Raw genomic sequence first — 18,953 nt, forward strand, 5'->3', positions numbered from 1 at the left:
GACTCAGCATAGAATCCATGTTCCTCTCCCCTACTCTCCTCTCTCTTCTCTCTTCTCTCCTTTCCCTTTCCCTTCTCCTCCTCCTCTTCTCTCCCATCCCCTTTGCTCCCCAACCTTCCCCTCTCTTCCTCCTCCTCCTCCTCCTCCTGCTCCTCCTCCTCCTGCTCCTCCATCTTCCTTGTTCTTTAGTGCAGGCCATTGAACCCACAGCTTTGCTACTGCTAGGCAAGCATTCTACCACTGAGATACATCCAGGTCAAGAGTGCCATTTTCAAGAAAACAGAAGCAGCAGCTTTGGCCAAGGTGATAAAGAACAGAAAAGGTGACCACTCAGAGGCCAGATGTGTGCCCAAGCTCTTCTGGGCAAAATAGACAAATCTCAGATCCCACCAGCTGGTCACCTGGGCCCTGTTCTCTTCCCTTTTTCTCTTTGAAAGCAGCTGACCACCTGGTAACCTTGGCCTGAGGCACCAGCCAAGGTGACAGGTTCGTGATTCAGGAAGGTTCCCAACTTCCTTTTCAACCCTTTTGTTCAGTCTCTTTCTGCCTGCCTGATAACTCTAATTCCACATTATCTATTTCTCATCTTTGCATAAACTTATTCAAGCTATGATACATATGTATATTCAAAAATGATGGTAACTTGGCATTCATGAATTTAACTTCAAGTAATTTGCCACTTTTGGAAAAGGTGCTTGTAGCATAGGATTCCAGCCTCAGCCCAAATGACTTACCCTCTCAATTAGAGCTAGCCTTTTGGATAGGCCAGGGCTTGCCCTGCCCTGGGTTGGCCCAAGGACTAGACAGGGAGTGGGATGGGGACTGGCAGAACATCAGTGAGTCCAGCTGGGAAGGCCAGGTCACAAGTGACAGACACATAAAAGCCATCTTGATTCATTTGTTGGGAGACAATCATAAACTGAAGAACATTCTTCCTTGAGAATGAAGAGGTTTAATTTTCAACTTCAGGCTCTTGGCTTGGCTGGCTTCCTGAGTAACTAAAATGCACCATCTGCTTTACTTTGTATGCCCAACTACTTGCCGTCCCATGTGGCCAAATCTCACAGAGGAGAGAACTAAACATGCCCAGGGAATCTTCCCAAGAGCCCTCACAACATGAAAAGATTCCATTAGCTGGAAATACATTTCCTGTTTTGTTCCTTAGTCACTTTTGGAAAACTTTTCAACATTTTCATTAGCATCATTTTCCACTAAAAAATATGGTATCCTAAGTATCTCACTATTACCTTTTTTTAATGTTCTTAAAAGTTAACCAAGTCCCAATATAAATGAGATAGTTAGATGATAGATAGATAATATATTATTTACTTATTTATTTATTTATGTTTAGGTCCGGTCATGGGGCCTGATCTCTGGGCCTGGGCGCTGTCCCTCAGCTCTTAAGCTCAAGGCTAGCGCTCTACCACTTGAGCTACAGTGCCACTTCTGGCTTTTTTCTTTTTGCTTATGTGGTGCTGAGGAATCGAACCCAAGACCTCATGCATGCAAGGCAAGTCACCTTCCCAGCCTGATAGATAATATATTTAGATGGATAGATAGATAGATAGATATAGAGATTATAGAGATAGAAATAGGTGATAGGTAATAGATATAAATAGATGTTAGATAGACATCCCTAAAGATAGAATAATTTCCAAATAGTATTTTACTTTGGAACATGAAGAGAATTCCTCTTCTTCAGCGTTGTACTATTATAAGTAGCTACTTCTGTGCCCCTCAGAATGCTGGTCCTGTTCTGTTCCACACATACTCTGAATGCATAGGAATGGTGTCTCAAGTCTTCCCAACTTCTAAATAAAATCCAATAATTTAAAACAATCCTGATAGAATGGGACAAAGAAAAGATGAATGGCTCCTACTGTACATAGCATCAAGCCAGAATTTCCTAGTCAAGCATACCGCAACCTTTTTGGTATTCCCCAGGTATTTTCATATGCTGTCCTTCTCAGAGTGATTTTGTATTAACTCACTGGTATTTGAAAAACGTGCTAATGCCCTGCAGAAAGAAAACTGTCCTCCCCCAAGCCCCCAATCGCACATTAAGTGTAGTAGTTCATTTCTTGTAAAGGAGATCTTAACATGCATATGAAAACTTGATCAACTTCACACTAAAGTCAGGAATTACTTAAGGGAGAATTTTTGGCATAAAGAACATTCTAAGATATTCTGCATTAAGGAACGATCTTGTCCAGAGACAAAAATGTAGCTAAGCATAAAACCCTTCAGTGGAGAAATCTCTATTAACATTTCTTTCTAGAATTCTCAGAGATCTGCTTGCTCTAGAACTGGCCTTTTTGCTTGGTCCCCACCATGCCAAAGCATCAAAGTCAAATTAAAATTAAATTAAAGTTTTTTGGTGGTGGTAGTGATGTTGTTGTTGTTGGTGGTGGTGGTGGTGTGTGTGTGTGTGCGCGCGCGCATGCACCAGCTTATGCATGTATCTGTCTGTCTGTCTTTGTGTGTGCCAGTACTGGGCCTTGAACTCAGGGTGTGAGCACCATCTTTTAGCTTTCTCACTCAAGGCTGGCACTCTGCCACTTGAGCCACAGCTCCACTAACAGCTTTTTGGGGGTTAGAGATAATCTCATAATCTTTCCTGCCCAGGATGGCTTCAAACTGCTATCTTCAGATCCTCAGATCTCAGTTTCCTGAGTAGCTAGGATTATAGGTATGAACAATTGTTACCCAATATATTCCTGAGTTTTTAAGGCTCGAGGGGCAGGAGACAGAGAGAGAGAAAGACAGACAGAGAGAGAGAGAGAGAGAGATGTTTTCATACATTTGGCCAGACATTTCTAATCTGTACATGCCATATTGCCTGCTGTTACTAATCCTGGGACCTACCCTAATTCTTGGAGTTCTTGCCCCATTTTTCATTGTAGGATAACAAGTATCTCGACTGTAATCTATTAATTGAATAATTGAATAAACTTGTTTCCCTCCAGTGCAAGCATATTGTTTGCCCACAGTGTCATCCTGGGCCCTCCAGCTATGGAAGGCCTGCCAGATATGTTTATTAAACCCCCTGTGCTTGGAAAGAACACAGAAAACTGTCATCTAGAGCAATACAAAAGTGCCTATCTCAGCTGGAGATCTCGCTGTTATGAATAAAGGAAGAGTTTGTGGTACAGTTTTGAGATGTAAAGAGAAAAAGCTTCCCCGTGGTGCAAATGTGTTGTAACCCTCAGGCGAGAAAAAAAATATTGAATTGTTGCTGGCAGTACAATGTAATTATTGAGTTAGCAGTAGCTATGTGTTTCTAAGCTTCTTAAGGTAAAAAAAAATCACATTAATTTGGCCTTCTCCAAAGGACATTCCAGGTTGTTAAATGGAACCGTTGAAATGTTTTTCCTAATGAACTTGGCCAATGAGCAGCCATTCGCACCTAAGTCACATATTGGAAGCGTTGGCAGCAAAGGGAAAGCTGTGTACTGTAGAAACACTTTGTCAGCTTGAGGCCACACAGCCGTGGGATGTGTTTTCCAAACTCCTGAGGTGTTGGCATTTGACCCAGGTGGTAACAGCCTGGGAAGCAGGATAGAAACCACAAGGCTCTACTCAGAAAAAATCAAGTGAGGCCACTCTGAGGTTGTGAGACATCCAAGATGCTATCTGAGACACAAACCAGACACTGGCTCCTGGAAAATGGTGACCCACGTCCCTTCTCTGATCCCTCAGGGTATCAAACATCTAGCTCTCAGAGGCGTGGCAGACCCTCCTCCTGAAAGACACTGAAGAAAGGAGCCAGTGGTTCTGCCAAATTCACATTGGGGTCAGTCTGTGACAGCCAGCGGTCACTGCATCTTATGTGGGAACCTCTGATTCTTCAGCCGCTTCTCCTTAAAATGTCGCTTGGTGGCAGAGTAGGAAATCCATATTTCCGAAGGCAAGATGCAGCTCCAGGAGCCTGATCTCCTTAGATAACAAGAGGTTAAGGTTCAAAGCTCAGACTCTTGCTCTGCATCCTCCTTTCTCTGCCGGGTGGAGTCCAGGCAGAGATATCCACAAGGGAGGTTTATGGGTAAAAAGGTAGGTCCCAGGATCTCCTGAACTATCATGCTTCTATGTGAACTGATTGACATCAGGAGGTAAAGCGGTGCTTTGGAAAGGTGAACTGGATTCATTTTCCTTAGTCTTGTAGACAAGTGCAAGTCACAACTCCTTTGGGTCTCAATTTTAACATCTAAAAACTGACTTCCAAAATGCCTCATTTATAAGGATTAGCCATAATGTGTATAGGAAGACTAGAATCATCTGGCCACCAGCACAACCAATACATTTCACTATGGTTGAGTTTTGCTTGTTTGTTTGTTTTTTTGTTTTCTTAAAGGTTAACTGTCTAGGTGGAGGCTGATGGCTCACTCCTGTAATCCTAGCTACTCAGGAGGCTGAGATCTGAGGATTGTAGTTCCTGGGCAGGAAAGTCAGTAAGACTCTTATCTCCAATTAATCTCAGAAAAAGACAGAAGTGGCACTGTGGCTCCATTGGCAAAGAGTTAGTTTGAGCAAAAGTAACTCAGGCCCAGAGTTCAAGCCCCAGGACCAGCAAAAAAAGAAAAAAAAAGGGGAAAAAAAGAAAGAAAAAAAGAAGGGAGATTATCTTTCTAAGATCCAAAAGAATAAATCCAGTTTCTAAGGGTGAACATTTTGTAAGAAGGATCCTGTACAATAAATGGGAAGGGGAGGAGGGTATACAAGAGACTTTGCTTCTATTTGGAAAAATTAGATACTGTAGCATCCTTCTTTATATTTAATCTAAGCATCCACCACTGGGTCTATTCAACAGACTTTGAGCTTCAAAGCCAAGTGTGAATCCTGTGCTATAACCTGGAGATTTTTGTAGCCTTTGGGGCAAGGCCACCCACTTATCTCATACAATTTTATAACTGGAAAGAAAAGAAAAGAGCCTAGTACAAGAATTTTTTTAATGTGGTCAAAAAAGAAAGCCTTTAACAGCATTATTGGTTGTCTTTGGGATGTACCTGTTACATTTAGGAGTCTTTTCTGGACAGTAAGAAGATACCCAAAGTTCTAATAGATGACTGGAAAGAGAGAGTAAAGTTAGTACAGGAGTACATATTTCATTTGCGAAAGCAATTTCTTCAGAAAACTAGAAAGTGTGATTTCTATACTCAATCTTCCTAAACAGAGGGAAGCTATCCAGGACTTGTCTTAGGTCTGAAGAAATACTTTAGTGTTTCAGTACAATTGGATATGGGTTTACAAGTAGCATCTTAAGGAACATTAGATGACAATCCATTGTGTGACAGACCATCTAGAATCATTGACAATCTATTGAACTCAATACCCATATAAGGAGATAAATAAATACTCCTATTAATTTTTAAAAAATTGTGTGCCAGTACTGGGCTTTAAACTCAGGGCTTTATGCCCTTGCTTAGCTTTTCACTCAAGGCTAATAATGCTTTACCTTTGAACCATACTTCACTTCTGGCTCTTTGCTATATGATCAGAGATAAGAGTTTCTTAGACTTTTCTGACATGATCAGAAATGATGATCCTCAGGTTTCAACTCCTAAGCATGAGCCACCAGTGCCTGGCTTCATTTCCCTTTTAAATTATGGGCACACTCTAGTCATGGTCACACAGCTCATGATGTCCCAACTATGACAACTCCATCTTGTGACCTTATGGCTATACCACAGCACCTCTATCAGAGCACAGAGGCTAGTACTTTTCCTTCCTGCCTCTTGGTGAGAGCTTCCCAGCATGCTTTGTAGCTCAGAGTGTAACAATAAACCACACTTAAGGGAACAAAAGCTGGGATAACTGTTATGTACCTTGGTATTATTTGCATAGCCAAATAAAGCTATCTTGCTACAGATGTAACCTTCGATAATTTATTGATGTAAAAGTGGCCTCGGGTACCAGGTTTTTGGCAGCTGTTAGCCTGTCAGAGTACACTGTAGAACATGACATCCATGAATATTTTATATGGAGGAGAAATGGAAAAATACACCTTTCAATATATCAGTTCCCAGCCCCGATCTTCGTTACTGAAATATGAATCGGATAGCATCTTTGAATTCAATCAACCAAAACTATGCAAACTGAGAGATGTCTAAACTGGATTTCAGCAGTGAAATGATTTGAGCCCTAATTTTTGTTGAGCCCCTGAGCTACTTATGCCAGCCTGTACTGTATTGGTGGGTTAGTAACCTTGATGATATGTGGGAGGCTACAGACTTCACTGTCAATAGGACTGGTTTGATGCTTTATTCTTCTGCGGCAGATAAATAGAGCCCCATTCAGTAGGTTCATTGTGTAGGGATTTGTTGGAGTTTTATTTATGCAGATTTGGAAGCAGTTGGAGTCATCAACATCCAATACATCCTCTGTCAAACATTTCTGTTCCATTGTTGGGTTATTAAAATATGGGTTGGGCAGTTGTAGATTCTGACCATTTTTAGAAGCAAATACTTCTTTAAAAATTAATCTAAAGGTCTTTTTTTAAAAAAAAATCTGGTATATTGTACTGTTCAGGGTACTTGTGAGCTATAGATCTTTTTTACCTCAAACCCATCCTCAACACTGAAAAACAGTCTTCTATTTCTCTAGGCTTACCTTGTTCCTCACGTAGAGACCAGTGGTTATATGATGAGGACCCACTGAGGAGCCATAGGATGGTACTAGTTTAAAAGTATTGGATATCTGTGGAGAACTTTGTGAGATATTGCAGCACTGGCTGGCTTTCTGTAGAACTGCACAGATGTGTTGCTGAGTACTTTGCAATGTGAATTCCTGCCATTTGCAGGAGTTTGCCAGGCTTTTCCAGTGATCATACTAGGTAAGTGCTTTATTTTATAACTCAATTGGTTTGATTTTGTGTTTTAATTATATTATTGCATTTAGGTTTTGCATAGTTGGGGTTTATGTTTATGTAACCTATCTTTAATCTCTGTTTCCTTGAATGAGCATCTGACTCAGTCTTTAATTGATACTGACTAACTCTATAGGCTACATTACAGTTCAGTGATCTATCTAAGAGATAGATCAATAATACAAGTTCTTCTACTTATTTTGAATAAGTGCCTTTCAAACTGAGTAAACATTATTTTGGGAAACATGGGTGGTAAGTGATTTATATTTCTTCAAATGAAGCCTTTAAACAACTTAAGAAATATTTTTATGCCCCTTAGAAAATTTCTTTCTGTGGGAAGTGTGTTTGGGTTTTCAGAATCATGTAATTGAGCAAGATTCCTTCATCACCAATGGAAAGCACTTGTCAGTAGCTGTTAAATCTTTATTTAGGATGCTAAGGTAGCTTTAAGGTAGCTTTCTCATGATACCTAAGATATATGGACCAAAAGTCTGAGATTACAATGAACATTTGAGAACTTAGTCTATAACTTCTATTATTTTGAAAACATGTAAATATAGAGTGCCAATTAGTGATTACATTTAATGGATAAAGTTATCATTAAATTTTTAAAACTACTTATGCTGTAGCTATACAAGAATATAGACACTGGAAGAAATAGCTTCAAAACATGTCATTTCTATGGGTTAAACTCCTGATGCGTTTCCTTGCTCCATTCTAAGGAGAAGGTGATACTGTTACTCTTTTTTTTTTTTTTTAGCTACTCCTCCTACAGCTAACTTAGACAAAGTCTGAATTAAAACTCAATTCTTATTGTTAGCATGGAGATCTTTCTTGGACAGAGTCTGAATTAAAACTCGGTTCTCATTGCTAGCCTATAGGTCTTTCTGTTTATTGTAACCCTTGTGAATGCTCTGCCTAAGCACTGAAGAAAGGGAGCTGGTTCCCTGAGGGTTGGAAGAAAAGTAAAACATACCTTCTCCCCTACTTGTGGGTGTCCTGAGTTGTTAGCACTAATATACTGGCATACTTGATTGATCAAGAACAGAAAAGTTTCATGGGCCCAGGGCTCATGCCTGTAATCCTAGCTACTCAGGAGGCTGAGATATAAGGGTCAAGGTTTGATGCCGGCCTGGACAAGAAAGTCTGTGAAACTCTTATTTCCAAATCCCATTAAAAGTTGGAAGTGGAACTGTGGTACAAGTGACAGAGCAACTGATTTGAGCAAAAAAGCTAAAGGACAGTGTCTAGGCCCTGAATTCAATCCCTAGTACCAGCACAAAGACACAGAGAGAGGGGGGAGAGAGAGAGAGAGAGAGAGAAAGAGAGAGAGAGAGATAAAAACGAGGAAAGAGAGAAAGATTGGTTCATGGTATTACAAAAATATCATTAATTACATTGATTATCAGAGACCTTTTCCTGAATCATGAACACAGGAATGGAAACCACACATATTGGATTTTTCCTAAGAGGTGATATTGCCAATTTCAAATATTTTTTATCTTTTACTATATACTAGAATACCCATTGGTTCAGAAATATGATCATTCAGCATTCCTTTAAATTTTGAGCCTTGAGTGAATGTAAACTACTGCCTGCTTCAGAAAATACTCAATACTCAAGCATATAAATCTCCAACAGTCTCAACCCCCTACCATCATTCAAAATGTGAGTTAAGGCAAGGAAAACTCTCCTTTAAATGTCAATATCATCATCATATCAATTAGCATTTATTGAATGCCTATGGAAGAGCAGACTAGATGCTTTACATATATTACATTCTAATCCCTTAGCGGGTCACTAAAAAATTTACATTATTATCCTTATTCTAAAGACAAGGATAAGCAACTTGACCAAGGCCACCCAGCTAGAAAGTCAGAGGCTTGAATCCAAGTCTATGCATTTCTAAAGCCTTTTCATTTCTCTGTGTGAGGGAAAGTAACAAGTGCATGAAAATATACTGAGCAGTGATATCCATTCCATTTCACATTAAAACTAATAAAGATTTTGAAATAACGGTGCCAGGCAAGGCCACTGCAGCATAGAATGAAGACTTGTCTTCATTTCCTCTGTCTTTCCCAGTCAGTATTTCACACCCTTTGCCCAGTGAGGGCAGAATTGGCTCATTTGGTTATTCAATCTGTTTCCTATCATTCAGATACAAGGCTTGATGTAGAACCCAAATCTGAGAATTCTAGCAGCATCTGGTCACAAGGAAAGAATAGCCAATCACCACCTGTCAGGCAGATGGAGGGAAGATGGCAGCTGTAGCTGTGCTGGCTGTATGTCAGCATTGCCTCCTTCCCAGACAACACTGGCCTAAGGTAACCCAGCATAGGCTTTACCACCAACTGAATCTGATCTCAAAGGACATGGCCAACTCCTCAAGTGCCATGTGTATAAAAGCATTTTGTGACTCTTAGTGGCTGGATTATCACTGAAAATTGTGGCTTCTATACTTGCAGGTTCCTCACCTTCCCTCCACACCTTTCACATCACTTTTCTTCTACCTTGATTGCTCTCCCCCTCAGTTTACTGGAAATGTCTACACATCTGTTAGGACTTGGGTTAGTTATTACCCCTTTGGCCTTCAAAATTGAATGCAATGGTTTTCCATGTGTATCATCAGTGAGCTAGTGCCTGCTCTTCCTGTAATGTTATCTATCACTCATGTGAAAATGATATTTTTGTTTCTTTTTCTAATGGCAGGGGCGGGGGGGGGGAGAGTAGTAGGTCTTGAACTCAGGGCTTTGAGCTCTCACTTTGCTTTTTGCTTAAAACTGGCACTCTACCACTTGAGCCACAACTCCACTTCTTCATTTCTCTTTCTGTTCCAGAACAAATAATCTGACTGAGAACTAACTTTTTGAGACAATATTGCATCTATTTGAGAACAATGTATTGGAAGATACTATATCTGTCAGAGGACTCAGAAATCAGACAAAATTAATTATGAATCCTGAGCATTTACTTATTTATCTTTCTTAGACAAGTTAACCGTGAATTAAGGAACCCTCCTTAGTGTCAGTCTTCTCACTGTGAAAACTATTTTTTAGTTATTTACTTGTTATAATATTGTTTGTTGAACCTACAGCCTTAAGTTTACTAGGCAAATGCTCTACCTATGATCCATATCCATAGGCCCCTTTTTGTTTTGAGACAAGATTTTGCTATGGAGCCTTGGCTGACCTTAGAATTTGGATTCTTCTGCCTTGTATCCTGAGGCATGCTGGGATTCTATGTGTGTACCACCACACACAACAGTGAAGATTAGCATGTATTGAAGGTTATCTTCAATTAGGCACAAAATAGTACTTGGGACAGTGCTTTCATGTGACCAATATGCCATAAAAGATGTAGCTATTTTAGTCATGGTTGCACTGTCTACTATAGTATCTGCTTAATAAATACATTTGGAATACAGCTTCCATAACAGAGCTTGAAAAACAAAAGGAGCAATGGACCAGATTCAGTGTATAGTTTCACCCCTGTGTCTTAGGAGAGTTTCAAGTCAGTTGACCTTTTTCTTGCTGTGTACAGTTGAAAATTCTTGCTTAGTACTAACATTCCACGTGCAATTTCAATAGCTATCCACAGTTTCTGTTCCAAATTAGCAGGATTGGGAGGAACAGGATATAAGCTGCATTTGGCTACAGATCCAAAGTGTGTCTGAGCCACAAAGGACACTCAATGAGTTTATCATTCTCCCATGTCACCTCAATACAGGTACCAGAAGACTAGCAATTGTCATTTTTATGGACTACACATTGCTAGTATTTTGTAGAGGTCTCGCGCATAGTGCACACCTAATAAATATTTGCTGAATGAAATAGCAAACACATCTGAAAGGTTGGATGGGACTAGATTTTCTTTGGAACTTCTTGGTCCTACGACTCACCTATTCAGTGGTGTATTTGTCATTCCCGAAGTGATATAGAGAGAAGAATATCTTCTTAAAGAGTTGATATTGCTTTCACTCAACTTGTAAGAGTTCCCTACTTCTCTTTTTTATGAGTTTTCCATATCTAGGGAGCATGTCTACATTCACTAGGCTACTTGTGATTTACAGGTTCTGTTCGTGCACCTGTTGGTGTTGGCCTTTTCCAACTGCAATGATCAAAACATTGAGGCCTACCTATTCAATGATATTAGTTTGATCCACGTCCAGGGTGTCTCCTAGGCCTGTAATGCCAGGCATCGTTCACGGAGCTGGGAATACTAAAGCCATTCTCTGTCTAATCACAGCAGTCCTTGTGACAGACAGGCCTTCAGACTGCCCACACAGGTAACAGCACATTTTAGGATGAAGTCATGGTTTGCTTTGAATTTTGGTTTTTGTTTTTGTTTTGCTTTTTTTTTAAATTTGGTTTTGTTTTGTCAGTTGTGGGGCTTGAACTGCTTTGGATTTTGTTTCCAATCATCTTCTTAGAGAGACTGGATTGGTACTGGCTTCTTGGATGTTTCTCTGTTACTTTCTTTTCTTTTTCTTTCTTTTTCTTATTTTTTTATTATTATTATTTTTGGTTTGCCCGTCATAGGTCTGGCCACTGTCTCTGAGCTTCTTTTGCTGACTCTACCACTTGAGCCACAGCACAACTTATGCTTTTTCTGTTTATATAGTACTGAGGAATCTACCCAGGGCTTCATGCACACTAGCCAAGCACTCTACCACAAAGCCAAATTCTCAGCCTATCTGTTGCTTTCTTTATCTGGATTTTCTCTCCATGTACACACATGGTTACTGCCCAAGGCCACTGTCAAACTCCTTCAAGGGGAGGCTGCATTATTGGAGGAGCTTCACTGTGCTTTCAACTTGAGTGGCTGCACAGCCACAGATTTACTGAGGGGAGGGCTGGCGTGTGGGGTGTGGTATGGGGCCAGCCTTGTTCTATTTCTTCATGATGCCAGTCAGGAGCAGGGTCTAGATTTGAAGTCTAAGTCACGGGTTCCAGACTTGATTATAGGCTATTCCAGCTGAATGTCTTTTGGTGGAGGATTTAAATGCATGTTTGTTGTTGTTTTGTAATCAAGCTCTGGTGCTTGAGCTCAGTGCCTGGTTGCTGTCCCTTAGCTTTATCACTCAAGGCTGGCATTCTACTATTTGAGCCAGAGATGTACTTAATTGAAGAGAAAAGTCTCAAGGACTTTCCTGTCCAGGCTGGCTTTGAGTCTTGATTCTCAGATCTCAGTCTCTTCAGTAGCTAGGATTATGAAACTCAGACTTGACCACCAGGGTTTAAATGTCCCAATCTTTCAGTAAGACCTTTACTTGATGATGTGTGTATTTATTTAAAGATTAGTAAGACTGTCCATGAAAAAAAATGTGACTCCTTTGAAGGCAAGACACTGTCTTTTTCATGAACTTAGATTTGGCTATGGAATAAATATTAAAGAAACAAAGGAAGAGACCTTAATCAACAGTTTTATTTGGTGTCCACTAGCTTGTGACATAGCTGAACTAGGATAGAAAAAAGATGTTCTCTCTCAACAATTCACTCTAGAAAGAAAGTGTACTTCAGCCAATATTCAAATCAACATTTATTGCTTATTTGCTTTGTGGGTACTATGCTGTTTATTTAGCTGTAGTTTTTCTATTATCAAATTAAGACTTTTATACTTGTTAATTCAAAAGCATAGAATCATCAGTCTTCTGAAGCTGAACTATGAAATTGCAACATATCTCTGGATACAGAAAAATAAAAGGACATGGTCTCTTGTCTTCAAGGCTCTCAATATTTAGGGAAGGAAGGGATATAGGCAAATAATTCCATATAATACCAGCCTGAATAAGACAGAAAGGTAAAGAAAACTTCAAAATGACACCTAAGAAACAATTAGACCCAGAGGTCCTCATTTGAATAGATTGTCCTTGGTCAGTGATTTATTTATTTATTTTTATATTTATTTTTTTTATGTTGTTACTCAGTGCCTGGTTGCTATCCTTTAGCTTTTTCACTCAAGGCTGGCACTCTCTCACTTGAGCTATAACTCTGCTTTGGGCTTTTTGGTGGTTAATTGGACTTTCCTTCCAGGCTGGCTTCAAACCATGATCCCCACATCTCAACCTCCTGAGCAATTAGGATTATAGGTGTGAATCACTGACACCTGACAGTTTTTTGATTTTTGTCTTTAAGAAAGATCAAGCTTCTATTGTTAGGGAAAAAAGTAAGGAAAAGAATTCTGGGTGTGTGTCAGGTACAGAGTCTGTGGTGGGGGAGGATTATGGATGTGACCGGGGAAGGGCAAGAAAGGTGGTCTTGGTGAGGAGTTTTTCCACCCCACAAAAAAAGAGGGATATTGTATTCATGCATACTGGGGACCCAAAGAGGGTTGAAGGAGAACTGTGACATATTTCAAGTGATAATAGCCCTGGAGGTAATTCCAGGGTGGATTTAAGTTTCAAAATGAATGTCCAATGATGAGAATTATGAGAGATACTATGATTGAATATTATTATTTTATTGTTAAAGTGAGAAGAGTGGGGGTGCAGATTGTGGTCCCCAAAATGACAGGCCTGATTGGTTGACCACATTGTTGATCAATATATGCTCATTTCACTCCTATATCTCAACTTTTTTCTTTTTTCTTTTTTTAATGCCTATATTGGGGCTTGAACTCAAGGGGCTTTCACTCTCATTTGGCTTTTTGTGTTCAAGGATGGTACTCTACCACTTGAACCACACCTCTATTGCCAGCCTTTTGGTGTCTAAAATATAAGCATCTCACAGACTTTAGTGCATAGGCTGGCTTTGAAGCACAATCCTCAGATCTCAGCCTCCTGAGTAGCTAGGATTACAGGCACGAGCCACCAGCATCTGGTTGATATGTGTTTTTTAAATGCTACATTCCCATTCTGTGTGATTTAATAACAATGGTCATTAGTATAAGGGAGCACAGAGAAAGAAGGGAGTTCAAAGTCAGCCAGTTGCTGATTTGTCAATATTGAGCAAGTCAATATTTAATTTTTGTTGCTTAAGTAAATTATTAAATAATCAAGTTTGTATTAACCACTATTTAAGTAGCTTTGTCCTAGTTTGTGTTAATTAAAAACTCCTTAAGCAAGACTAAATGTTCAACGAGTACTCAATTTTAAATATATTTAAATACAGTACTGCTTTTATATACTTTTTATATACTTTTCCCTTTATTTAAATATAAAAGTATAAATGTAGTCGGGCACTAGTGGCTCTTGCCTATAATCTTAGCTATTCATCAGGCTGAGATCTGAGGACTGTAGTTCAACACCAGCCTAGGCAGAAAAGTCTGGGAGACTCTTATCCCCAATTAACCACTGAATAGCCAGAAGTGGAGCTGTGGCTCAACTGGTAGAGCACCAGCCTTGATCAGTAAAAGCTCAGAGACAGAGCCCGGGTCCTGAGTTTAAGCCCCAGGACTGACATGAGAAACGAAATAAAAAACATTGTGTTTTAATCATTTTTGTTTATTGTTCACCAGACAATCCATTATAAAATAATTATAATCATAAAAATTGAGTAAGTCACCTCACGCTGTTTTGTGTATATATATATATATATATGTGTGTGTATGTATATATATATATATATATATATATTTATATATATATCACAAAGTTGAGAGAAGTCCAGAGAATCCCAAAATGTTTAACAATATTACTTATGGAAAAGTTGTAGAAATTAAACCACTAACATTATTATATGTGTGATGGCTATTCCATATTTATATTCCATATAAATGTTAGTAAGCTTATATCAGGTAAAATATTTAGACATAAACTGACCACCATCTAAATATGACTATGATAATGTTGTTTTATGATAATGTTGTTATATGATAATGATTTTTTTATTCAGGTCTAGAGCTCTACCACTTGAGCCACAGTGCCACTTTCAGTTTTCTGTTTGCTTTATTGGATATAAGAGTCTCACAGATTTTCCTGGCTGGGCTGGCTTTGAACTGTGATCCTCAGATCTCAGCCTCTTGAGTAATTAGGATTATAGGCATGAGCCACCAGTGCCCAGCAGGATGTCATATTTTTAACTACTTTAATCTTAGTTATTCAGGTGACTGTGTCTGCAGATCACAGTTTGAAGCCAGCCTGACAGACAAATTTGAAGTTCTTATTTCTAGTAAGAGCAAAAAGCCAAAAGTGGAGCTATGGCTCAAGTGGTAGAGCACTAGCCCTGAATAAAAAAATCTAAGCAAGAATGCAAGGTCCTGAGTTCAAGCCCCAGTACTAGCAAAACAAAACAAAAACTCCCCAAATGACAAGATGTTTTCCTTACTGTGCTTCCCCACACTCCTCAGTTGCTAGACTATGGTATCCTTGAGCCACCAAACTGGAGATTTGTGCTCCCCCACATTGCTCCCCTCCCCCTCTGCCCCACACGTGCCCCGGTGCCTGGTTTACCTACCTGTCAAGCACCTCTTCTGCTGGGGCCCAGGGTTCCCTTTCTTCTTACCAGGTGGGCTTCCTCTTCTGCTCATGTCAACCTGGTGTGGCCTCAGGCCAGGTAAGTGAAGTTTTATCTCCTGGTTTATCTGAAAGAGCAGGGCTGCTACAGTGTGAATTTAGGGGAGGGTGAGGAAGGAGGAGAGAAGACGTCAGTGAAGTAATTGCCCTAAATTACATATTGTCTGCTAAACAGCAATGAAGAAGGACTTACGTGAAAACTGAACTTAGGGTGCTGTATGCTCCCTTGGCCCAGGAGACAGGGCAGGACCCTCTGGCGTAATTACTACAAAAACAAATGCCTTTTCAAAATTCTCAACGTTTTTCCTCTAAAGATGTTCTGAGTAGATTGAAGTGTGTGGGTATAGAGAAGAAGAGGCATTAATGTGACAGACTTAAGCCTTTTACCAGTCCCTGCCATTAGATAAACTGACCTACTTTGCACATATACATATGTTCATTAAGGCAGGAAAATATATTTTTAATAATCTGAACTTGTAATTCATTCCATTACGTGTTTTCCCCCATTATGTTGGGGGCAATTTTTAAAGATGAGAGAAAGAAAAGAAAGACTTCATTTACAAAATACCTTTTATTTTTGTTGATAGATGATAATATCTGTCAAAATCATGGAGTTTTAATGTAACTAAGGGAAATTATGGCCTGGCTTAATTCAAGTTAATCCTGACCTAAAAAGTATTAAAATGGACTTTACTACCAACAGACCCCGGATCACATCTTCACACAGTCACTGTGAAATTGTGTCTAAGTTACACTGGTTTTAAATGAGGCTAATTGTAATTGAACCTTAAGGGTTAGCTAATATGAAGTATTGAACCATAAACCTGTTCTCGTTCATAGGTCACATTTAGTAAATAATCCATGCCACTTATGATTTCAGTTAGATTAAATGTATTACCATCTTTAGAATTTCAATCATAATACAGATGTTTTAAAATATGAAAACTTAACTGGGTGCCAGTGGTTCACATCTGTAATCCCAACAAGTTAGGAGACTGAGACCTGAAGATCAAAGTCCAAGTCAACCTAGATAGGATAAATGAAAGTCTATGAGACTTTTATTTCCAGCTAACTACTAGAAAGAAAAAATAAAAAAAGGAAGGGGGGAAAAAGACTGGAAGTGGAACTATGGCTCATGTGGCTAAATAAGTTTAGGAATAGCACCTAGGGCCTGAGTTCAAGCTCCAGTGCCAGCACAAACATAATAGTGATTGTAACAACAACAACAACAACAATAATAATGAAATAACCAAAATATTAAAACTCACATGGTGCAGATAATTTAAGGGTTCTCTAAACACACAGATTATGATATCTTTAGAACCTATTTGGCTTTCCATTTGATTTATTTGGAACTTGTGTTTGTGTGATGACAGGGTTACATTTGATCAAATTGGAGAACTTGGGAAGCATCGTTTGTTTTTGGTTTTGTTTTGTTTTGTTTTGACTCTGCAGCTTGGCTCCTGAAGAGATTGTCTGAGCCAGAAACACTTGCCAGCAGAACACGGCAGGTTCTAATGCTGTGGAGACTTTGCAGTCCGTTCCCTTTAACATGCACAAAAAATACTTCAAGAGTAATCAGAAAGTGTGAGAAGTGATCTAGTCATTCTGTGACATACATTTAAAATGCTTCCACTGCCAAATAAAAGCACTATAATATGTAGAAGTAAATGCATCAAAAAGAGGAGGGCCCTTTGAGGCAAACATTGGTGAAACAATTAACTGTTGTTCCGAAATTAATCCCCAAAGAAGTGAGGGACACCAAGGCTGAGATTCTGTCTTTGCAAGTAAGGCTGAAAAAAAGAACGTAACCTACTTGGGGAATTTTACCATGTTTTAAATTGCCAGGACTCTCTAGTAATCCCAGTTCTCACTAAACACTCCTGAAAACATGCTCATCGCTGCTCAGTGCAAACATCGAAGAGCCCCAGCCTTTTCTTCTATCTGCTTGGGTTGCAAATGGGGAAGTCCCAGCTTCTGTGGAAAGACCTCCAGAGACATTGGGCCCACTCCAAATGTAAAATACCAGCAACCCTGTGGCAGAATCAGTAGAAGCAAGACTTCAAGTTGCAGAAAGGTTGATCTGACACTCCCCTCACTTTCTTTGGAATATACTTAAAAAGCAGCTTATACTACCAGCTCTTTACCTTTCTTTCTTTTAAAGTACTATTAAAAAAATATTTAACATGCCGGCACTGGTGGCTCACGCCTGTAATTCTAGCTACTCAGGAGGCATATATCTGAGGATGAAGATTCAAAGCCAGCCTGGGCAGGAAAGTCCGTGAGACTCTTATCTTCAATAAACCACTCAGAAAACTGGAAGTGGTGCTGTGGCTCAAGTGGTAGGGCACTAGCCTTGAGCTGAAGAGCTGAGGGACAGCGCCCAGGCCCAGAGTTGAAGTCCCACGACTGAAAAAAAATCAACATGTTCAATCTCATAAAGCTATTTTATTTTGGGTCCAGAATGAATTATAGAAGGAGTTGTAGCAAAGTGTCTGTGATAAATAATGACACAGATAAGGTAGAAGTTTTCTCTCTTTGTCCTGAGTCCAGAGAACTGTGGTTTGTAGCTGGTGGTTAGCTCTAGCATCCTCGGTACTAGTTCCTGAGGTTGTTCTAGTGTTACCACTTCCAAGACAGCAAGAAGGATAAAAAGAAAAAAAACAAAAACAAAACAGAGTGTGGTTGATGGTCAAGATGACCCAAAGTGGCTTCAGCTCTCATCCATTGGCTCAAGTTCAGCCTTATGGGTATAACTAGGTTCAAGGGAGTATGGAAAATATAGAATCTTGATGGACAGTCAAGACTAGCTAAAATAGTCATCTCTTTTGTGCTTGAACTCAGGGCCTTGAGCTCTCTCTTTCTCTCTCAAAACTGATGCTCTACTTTAGCCACATCTCTATTTCTGACTTTTTGCTGGTTAATTGGCAATAACAGTCTCATGGATTTGTTTCTCTAGGCTAACTGCAGATCCCCTGACTTGGGGATCTGATTCCCAGATCAGAGTTTGCTTCTGAAGCAGCTAGGATTACAGGTATGAGCCACCAGTGCCCAACTAAAACAGTCTTCCGCACTAAAAAGAGAAACAGGAGAGTAGAGCAGACACTGGGGTCAAGTAGCCTACTCCGCCATCACCTTTTTCTAGTCTGACCATCAGTCTGGTTCTATTAAAGAGGCAATAGGAGTAGTAAATATCAAGTCCCAAATACATTGCTTGAAGCAGAGAGTTCAGTGTCAGGAATGTGTGTGTGAGAGAGAGAGGGGGGGGAGAGGGAAAGGGAAAGGGAGAGGAGAGAGAGGGAGAGAGAGGGGGAGGGAGAGGAATAGTAGAGGGGAAGAGGGAGAAGAGAGAGGGAGAGAGGGAGGAAGAGAAAAGGAGGGGGGAAGAGAGAGGAAGAAGGAAGGAAAGAAGGTAGGCAGGCAGGCAAGCAATGTTTAAATCAAATTTAATCAAATTTATCCTATTGGCTTTGGGGATACTTCCACCTCTTTACCATCAGAAATGTAATCCAACTTGCATCGAGTCTCCATTTTAATTCAATAAAAAGCCTATTAAGATAAATCATTTACAAGGAGTTGAAAATTGTTGTATTTCTTTCTTCACTTGGATGAATATTACATTGATATACTTACCATGAA

This window comes from Dipodomys ordii, unplaced genomic scaffold (genome assembly GCF_000151885.1).
Source record: "Dipodomys ordii isolate 6190 unplaced genomic scaffold, Dord_2.0 Scaffold162, whole genome shotgun sequence".
NCBI classification, from domain to species: domain Eukaryota; kingdom Metazoa; phylum Chordata; class Mammalia; order Rodentia; family Heteromyidae; genus Dipodomys; species Dipodomys ordii.